We start from the raw sequence: 7,500 nt of genomic DNA on the forward strand, positions 1-7,500 counted from the left end.
CCCAAAGTCATGTCTAAATTAATTTTTTTGATTATTTTTGAAAAAAAATATTTATTTTTATTTTTATTTTGACTAATAGTTTTTCCTTTATTATGTGTCTTTTATTTGACTAAACCTTTTTTTTATTTTCCTTATGAAAATAATTTTGATCTTAAGAAAATTATGTCCTAGAAGTTTTTTTTATATATTCACAATCTTATCTTCCATAAAGACCAAAATTTTTGAATATTTTTAGATAAAGATTAAATTTCTATGATTTTATGTTTGAAATTTAAATTCTTTATTCTTGAAAATTGAAAAACAATAATTTTGACTTGAAATTTTTTGTACCAAGTTAAAATTTCCTCTTCTACCTGTAGAAAAATTTTCAAAATTTTCCAACAGATGAATTATTTTCTATGAATTTTTAAGTGATAATCATATTTTTTATTTTAAAAATACTTGAACATTTTATTTCTTAGAAATTAAATCTATTCAAGGCTTGAAAAAAAAGTGTTTTATATTTTTTTCAAAATATTCTTTTTTTTCCTTTCCCTAATTTGTTCTGTCCCATTTTTGCTGTGATCAAAGGGGGAGAGTGCTTAGGTTCAGGGGGAGGTTATGGATGATAACTGTAATATTTTTATGTCACAATATGTTTTATTATTTTTATTATTTATCCTAACTAAACTTGGGTTGATACACATCAAAAAGGGGGAGATTGTTGGTGCCCTGGTTAGTTTTGATGTGATCAACCAAGTTAGGTTAGGTCCTGTGTTGTTCTAATTCCTCTGCTAAGTGTGCAGGAACTTAGGTACGGAGGAAGTCGAAGCGTAGGACGTAGCGGACGAGAAGGGTTGCGCGGGGAAGTGAGCCGACGGGCTCGGTGCAATCCGAGGGACGTGGAAGCTACGGAAGAGTACGCCGGTGGAGCGAGAAGGACGTGCGCGAAGTCCGAGGGACGAGAAGCCGGGAGGAAGCACGCTCGAGGGGCAAAAGGCCGGAGTCGGGTTCGGGTGAGCCTAACTCCGGTTGGTCAAAAATCACCCAACCGAAGATTCTACAAAAAAGTCAACAAAAGTCAAACTGTTGACTTTGACCATTGACTTTGATTGTTGACTTTGACCAGCAAAGAAGACTTGGACTTCTTGAACGTGGCGGTTGGAAAAAAAAAGGAAAAAATAAGATTTATCTTTTATCATATAAAAGATAAATACTTAATTTTTATTAAGGATAAATCTCTTTATCTTTTATTAAAGATAAAGTTTATCCTTATTTAATCAACGACTACGATCAAAGTCTATCTCCGATCAACAATTAGGATCGTATCAACGGATCAACGGCCAAGAGAAAGTTCATCTACGATCAACGATCCAGATATATTCTCTTGTGTTATAAATATGCTTAGAAGTTAGAAGAAAACACAACATTGAAATTGTATTCTCTTCTATCTTTTCTTGTGCTTCAAAGTTCTGTAAAAGGTTTCTCCACCTGAAGGAGATTTTCATAGTCGAGCTTCAACTGCCTTGGCTTACAACTATCTAGGTTGTAACCAAGTATATCTGTGTGTATTTTCCTTTTACAATTTATTTAGTTTAATTAATATTTGTTTATTTAATTGATTGTTGCTAACTTCTATCCTTGTAAGGAAAAGCAAGAGATTCGTATTTTATTTTCAGGGGCAATTCACCCCCCTCTTGCCGGTCCACCTCGATCCAACAAATATACTCCCTGAGAGTCTCTCGAGGCTTTTTCTTCATAGTAAACAAGTTCAAGGGCATTTTATGATATCTTTTGTTGCTAGTAAATTGATGGAGGAAGGCAACCTTAAAATCAACAAAGGAATGCATGGACGAATGAGGAAGATGACTGAACCATCTCTGAGCAGAGCCTGATAGGGTGGTTAAGAAGACTCGGCACTTGACTCCATCCAGATATTGGTGAAGCAGGGTAGCATTTTCGAAATGGCACAAATGATCTTCTGGATCTGAATATCCTATGTATTCTCCTAATTGGGGTTGACGAAAGTACCGAGGCAGTTCCTGTTCTAGAATTTTTTTAGAAAAAGGTGTTTGAAGTAGGCTTACCTCTTCCTCCATGGTTGCCTTGCTTTTGTAATCAGGTTCGCACATGTCGGTTCTTGACTTGTGCGAATCTTCTTCTAAAAAAAAGCGATCTCTTTGCAAAGGGAGTTTAACAGGGGCATGTTATCCACCCTCGGTATTGGTTGCCTTTTATGAGGGGAGAGGTCCTTTGGAGAAGGTGCAGGAATTTCCAAAGGGAGCAATAATGAATGTTGTTATAACACCTTTATCATTGTTTACGTGACCAACTCAATAATCTTCTCGGGGGTAACCATCATCTTATCGCCACAACTTTTTACTCCAGCAGAAGCATGCTGGCCAACGATTCCTCTAGTGTTAACCATCGTAGCATCTCATCTCAGTTTTTCCACAAACGGCAGCAATTTGTTCCGGCCAATACACCGTGGATTGTTCCAACACCGGTTCTAGGATTATCGACGTGCACTCTCCTGAGGTGAGGTTGTGGAGAGAGAAGAGGAGAGCTGCAAAGCACTCAAAAAGAAGATTAGAATGGCGCCGTGGGTGGATCCCGAAAAGCCACTCTGATGCTCAAGTTAGGGTTCGGCGCGAGGAAGGAGTTTAATGACTTGGGAAAATTAGGGTTGATGTGTGTGTATCTGTGCCCAGGGATATGAACCACCTTTTTACAGTAGTCGATGTTAGACTCGGTTTTAAGAAACATTTTGAAATACTTGTTCTTATTTAAAAAGATCCCTTCCATTTTCATAAGTTTGGTGAATATGTTCCTATATTTCTAGAAGAGATGGTCCTGTGATCTCCGAATTATACAGTAGCATTATCTTTCTTACAATAAGGTTAAGATAAGAATTTCGCACGAACACTGGGGCTCGCGGCATGAAGTTGGCACGTGATGTAGGAAATGTGCCGAGATCGAGGATAGCGGTTGACACGCGGTGCAGGAAGCACGCCGAGACCGAAGCAGGAGGTTGACACATGATGCAGGAAGCACGTCGGGACTGGAGCAGGAGGTTGGCACATGATGCAGGAAGTATACTGAGACCGGAGCAGGAGGTCAGCATGTGATGCAGGCAACATGCCAAGACCGAGCCACGAGGTTGGCACGCGATGCAGGAAACATGCCGAGACCGAGGCAAGAGGTCGACACGCGGTGCAGGAAGCATGCCGAGACCAGAGCAGGAGGTCGGAACGTAATGCAGGAAGCATGTGTTAAATTTGAGAGGTGTCTTAAGACAATCATCTTACGATTATACTATTTATTGGATTAATATCAATTCACTATTTGTGTGTACATTCCATATGTGTTTGATTGGATCTTAAACTCAAATACTGAATGTCCGCAATATTATTTTTATAGTGTGAGAGAATTTGTGATTAGATCACAACTAGTGAGCATCTCTACATATGCAATTATGAATGTATTGAAACTATCCCTAGTCGAGGAATTGATGAGTACGGATGTTATCGATTCTGTTGAGACTAGCATGTTTTGAACTTCTTGGTTAGCCAAGTAGCTGATCTCATTGCTGGAGACATTGGATGTTGAGAGTTAAACGTGGATGCTGGTTAAAGGTAACCAATTCATTGGAGTGACCTACCTTGAGAGTTCATATGGTTCTATACATATGTCAATGAAGATTTCAGTGCAGCTTAAGTGCGAGTTTCCTTTGACTTGTGATATTCAAGTCACCTTGGTCATGGAGGCTTATACTTTGACATCTCAAGCAAACATCTCTAAGGAGTTATGGGCCCGAGATGATTGGTATAATTTGAAGTGTCCAAAGGTGTTTAAATAGCCCATAGAGGATTCATCACTGCTTGAAAAAGGAGACGTATACCTTGCGATTGCTTGTTAGGTTGTTGCTAAAAGTCTTTGGCCAAAGCATTATAGGTCAAGAGTACTGTACTCTTGGACACATGTATAAGTAATTTGAATCCATAGGATAAGAAAGCTAGTTTGAGCTAGATCTGACATAGTCAACCTAGTGGAGACTGATACATATAGACTATGTCCTGAACCAAGCGAGTATAAGACGGTGAAAGAAATAGGGCATGTATAATTGGAGTTGCTGAAGGGTTTAGAAGATGTTTTACAATTAATCATTGATTTTCTGATCAATTGGGGGTCATGATGTACTACTAGATGCCACTCATAATCGTTCCGTAATTAATAGTTAATTATGGATGACCAATATAATTGGGAATCTGTTGGGTCACACGCTCTACAAGTTTTCTGAAGGACTTAAAATGAGTTTGAGAATTGGATTCTCAGAATGAGTGAGACAAAATCTGGTTGGATCAGACAAAGGACAATATAATGGAATTCGTCTAATGAAGATGAAATGAATGAAACTGACTTCGTTCAAATTAGAAGTCATTTGATTAGCGAATCAAACGATTCAATTTTGGATTAAAATCGAACCAACTTGGTTTGGTTCATGATGGAAGATGTTTTGGCAGAACAGATGCGATGAGAAGCTTTGTCTTAAGAAGATGAAGTGAACAAAACTTATTTGGGTCAAATTGGAGATTGTTTGGTTAGATACAGTTCCATTTCAGTTCAAGCAGGGAAACCCTAGGCTGGTTTGGATGGGTTTTGTGGTTTTGGGGTTGGCCTCCACTGTAGTTCCTCAAAATAGGGTTAATCGTGATTCTCCCTGGGGGCTTCTCCTCACGCGGCACCCTTCTCCTCTGCGTCGCACCGATCTAGCATGCTTTTCCTTTGTGCGGCACCGGCCTCCTGCGCGGCCACCAGCTCTTCCTCCTCCTCGCGTCCGCCGTTCTCCATCCGATCTACTGGCCTTCCGTCGGAGGAGCAAGGGGCAGCCAACGATGATGAGGATAGGAGGCAGGGCAAACACGTTGATGATCCTACGAAAGTATATATTATTGTTTGAAAATTCTGAGCATCATCCGATAAATTAGTTCTGTCGTTGGTGCGTGACATAAATGTTGAACTCAATGGTGTATGTTGTTGTGGTAGTGTTGACAATTTCGCTTAGGGCGTAGCCTCTCGCCAGCCGAAAATGCCCGGTGCCACCGATCACGCTCCGCTCTGTCACTCTCTCTTCGTATAGCACACCCAGAAGGGAGAGCGTGCTTTCCATTGTACTTGCCAGCTGTGAACTCGAAGTTGATGGGAGTCAGCACCCGCCCGCGGCTGCCAGCCATGTCAGAGAAGATGAAGAGCCCCTGTGAGCGGCCGACGAGTACCGAGCTCGGGTCGATTCCCTCCCGGAGAACGCTGTCGAACACCGCGATGTCGCCGAAGCCTGGGGCAATGGAGTTGGGGTTGGCGTCCACCGCCAGCATCACCGTTGCATTGGGGCTGAATAAGATGCGTTCATGGAAGTAAAAGTGGAGGTGGGTGAGCTCGTCGGCAGCGGAGACAACAGCGGCAGAAAGGACGAAGAGGAAGAAGAAGAGGGAAGGGAAAACATAGGCTGCAGCCATACTTGAGTAAGCAAATCAAGGATGTGAATGCATGCAACACCGTTAACTTGCTTCTAGTGTGTATTTATAATTGAATCCGGTCAAATTTGGAACAAAATTGGTTTGTCACTCGCATTGCTTGCACTAAGGGTAACTATTAATTAAAATCACATAAATCTTTGAATTTGCAAAACATTTCCGTAAGAAATAGAGTACCTGGAATATTTGGTTCTAAAGTCGTAGTTTTAATTTGATTTTTTGATTGCATGCATGATAAGTCATATTTCTTGCACCAGGAGTTGGCCAATAGCAAACGGAGACCCAGGAAGCTAGCCAAGGTCCACATCAATAACATTGTTTATGTCGGCACAAGACTTTTCCACAAGAATTTGGCCAATTTTTAATATTGAGAAAGGACAGTTGTATGTGGCTTGCATGTGAAAAGTAAGATCACTTTTGGACACGACTTTGGTTTCTTAGGCCACTCATACAATGCAGCGTGCATGACCAAAAGTACAGAGAGAATTGATATAATATCAGACGGAACATCGTATAAATTTGAATGTTATTATATATCATCTTTTAAAAAATATTTTTTTATTAATATATATTTATATTAATTTTAATATTTATTTATTTGTTATAGATTTTATTATCTATTCATTCATCTTTAATTTGTTATATTTTATATTAAATAAAAATATATATTTTTAATTTTGATATGTATATGAATATTATAATATATATTATTGTAATATCATTTAAATAATAATATCCATGGATTAATATTAATGTTGCTGCTCTTAAAATATATAATAAAAAAATTTAAATTCTACACGAAAGGAATACTTGAAGATCAAATTCAAACGAAAAAATTAAACGGTTGACTCAATATTAATAATTAATTTAAATGACTTTTATAAGAAAAGACGATGCAAGATATATTTGACTTTTCTTCTCTAGTTTTTGTTTATTCGTACATAAATTATAAAAATAAATTTATATATAAATTTTATTTTTGTATTTTTAAAATACAATATGATATTTTTTAGCAATATCTACAATAATTTAGTATCATCTATGATATAGCGACGGAATTAGTAGCAATAATAATTTAATATCTACAATAATTTAGTATCATCTAATTAATAATATGAATTAGTGACGGAATTATATTTCCGTCGCTATTTTAGTGACGAAAATTATTTCCATCACTGTTTTAGCGATGGAAATATAATTCCGTCGCTATTGGCTAATATTAGAGACGGAAAAATATTTCCATCGCTAATTCCGATGCAGAAACCCTAATCTAACGATGAAAATAACGACAGGATTTATGTCTGTCGCTAAATAAGGTGAATTAGCGACGGAAGTTTTTATTCCGTCGCTAATATTTGCGACGGAAATATATTTTCGTCGCTAATATTGCGACGGAATAAAAATTTCGTCGCTAAACCGTCTCTAAAATCGCAATTTAGCTCCTTCCCCGACTTTTTTTTCCCCGCGCGTCGTTCTCCCGTGCGATTAGGGTTTTTCTCCTCCAGCGTACTGCTCCCTCCGGCTGCTCCCTCTCCTTCGGTGATTAGGATTTTTCTCCTCCGGCTGCTCCCTCTCCTCCGGCGATTAGGGTTTTTCTCTTCCGACTGCTCCCTCTTCGAGAAATACGAGACATCTAAGTCGTACAAGTAAAGAGATCTATTCATTGATAAGAAAAAGAAAAGGGGTGAACGGGCTAATAGTTTTCATTTCCCATCTCATGGAAAACCCTTCTCGCTCCGTTTAGCCCTATCCCCTTCTAGGGGTATTTTAGTGATAGGTTCTATAGGAACTGGACGATCCTATTTGGTCAAATACCTAGCGACAAACTCCCATGTTCCTTTCATTACGATATTTCCGAACAACTTTCCGTATTCGTATTACAAGCCTGAAGGTTTTTTTATTGATGATAGTGATAGGATATGCCGCCGAGTATATACGGATTTTATATCGATATCACCTTTCGATTCGCATTAGCAAGAGCAATGTC

The 7,500-nt window shown here is 38.7% G+C and overlaps 1 pseudogene; it reads right to left on the reverse strand.

Moving 5' to 3' along the window:
• Positions 1-4,901: 4,901 nt before the first annotated feature.
• LOC141846683 (dirigent protein 11-like) lies at positions 4,902-5,510 on the reverse strand (annotated as a pseudogene).
• Between the last annotated feature and the right edge of the window lie 1,990 nt (positions 5,511-7,500).

This window comes from Curcuma longa, chromosome 15 (genome assembly GCF_044706935.1).
Source record: "Curcuma longa cultivar G26 ecotype Majalengka, Jawa Barat chromosome 15, ITB_CL_G26_1.1, whole genome shotgun sequence".
Classification (NCBI taxonomy): Eukaryota; Viridiplantae; Streptophyta; class Magnoliopsida; order Zingiberales; family Zingiberaceae; genus Curcuma; species Curcuma longa.